The following is a 1,257-nucleotide window of genomic DNA, read 5'->3' on the forward strand; positions in this document are numbered from 1 at the left end:
CTATAAAGAAAGCTGAGTGCTGAAGAATTGATGCTTTTGAACTGTGGTGTTGGAGAAGACTCTTGAGAGTTCCTTGGACTGCAAGGAGGCCCAACCAGTAGTCCATCCTAGAGGAAATCAGTCCTGAGTATTCATCAGTAGGACTGATGTTGAAGCTGAAACTCCAATACTTTGGCCACCTGATGTGAATAGCTGACTCATTTGAAAAGACCCTGATGCTGGGAAAGATTGAAGGCCAGAGGAGAAGGGGACAACAGAAGATGAGATGTTTGTATGGCATCACTGACTCAATGGACATGTGTTTGGGTGGACTCCGGGAGTTGGTGATGGACAGGAATGCCTGGCATGCTGCAATTCATGGGGTCGCAAAGAGTAGGACACGACTGAGCAACTGAACGGAACTGAACTAAAAATGAGGAAACCTTGATATTGATTTTTACTTCATTTTCGAATAAGGGTCAATTTTTGGTTTGGGAGCTTGACTGTATTAAAATAACAGGTATATGTAAGATATGACGTGAAAAAAAAAACACGGAAGATCTGCAATAAGCATTGTTTTCCCTCTTAGGCCAACTGTTGCTACTGTGGTTGTTTTCTCAGTCAATCATTGTTATGGATCAGTCCTGGTGCTTCTTAGCTATATCCTGTCTCTGCATCTGAGCTGTGACTCTTCAAGTCTCTCTCCCTACCTTGACTCATTCTCCATACACCTTTCAATATCCTTATATGAATAAATCCATATTCTTTCCTGTTGATTCATATCAAAATGGTCCCAGAATCTTGGACCTCCCAGCTGTCCTCCCATGGCTGGTCACATAGACTTGAAACCTGACCCTTGGAGCTCCAGAAGCTGCTGTGCTGGAATCATGTGGGACTATAAAGTGAGAAAACTCTCAGAATTCCCTGGGTGGGGGAATATGCCAAATAATTTCAGAGATCCTTTGAATCAACCAATATTTATTGTTCATCATGTTGTAGGCACAGTTCCAGATATTTGGGATATGGGTGTAAACAAGTGTAAAGGAGTTCTGCCTTATTTCCTGTAAGGACAGCAGCCCAGATGGTGTGTCAGAGATGTAACACAGTGAAAAAGGAAAAAATTAGAATTGAGCGCCCCAAGACTCAAGCCTGTAACCATTTGATAGACATGTTTTATTTATTCATTGATCTGTCTCTTTTTGCTGAAATATAACTTTCAAGAGAATGGAGTCCTTCTGCCTATTCTAGACATTGAAATAATCTCAATTTTCCCCCCAA

Source organism: Bison bison, unplaced genomic scaffold (assembly GCF_000754665.1).
Source record: "Bison bison bison isolate TAMUID 2011002044 unplaced genomic scaffold, Bison_UMD1.0 scf7180017864163, whole genome shotgun sequence".
Classification (NCBI taxonomy): domain Eukaryota; kingdom Metazoa; phylum Chordata; class Mammalia; order Artiodactyla; family Bovidae; genus Bison; species Bison bison.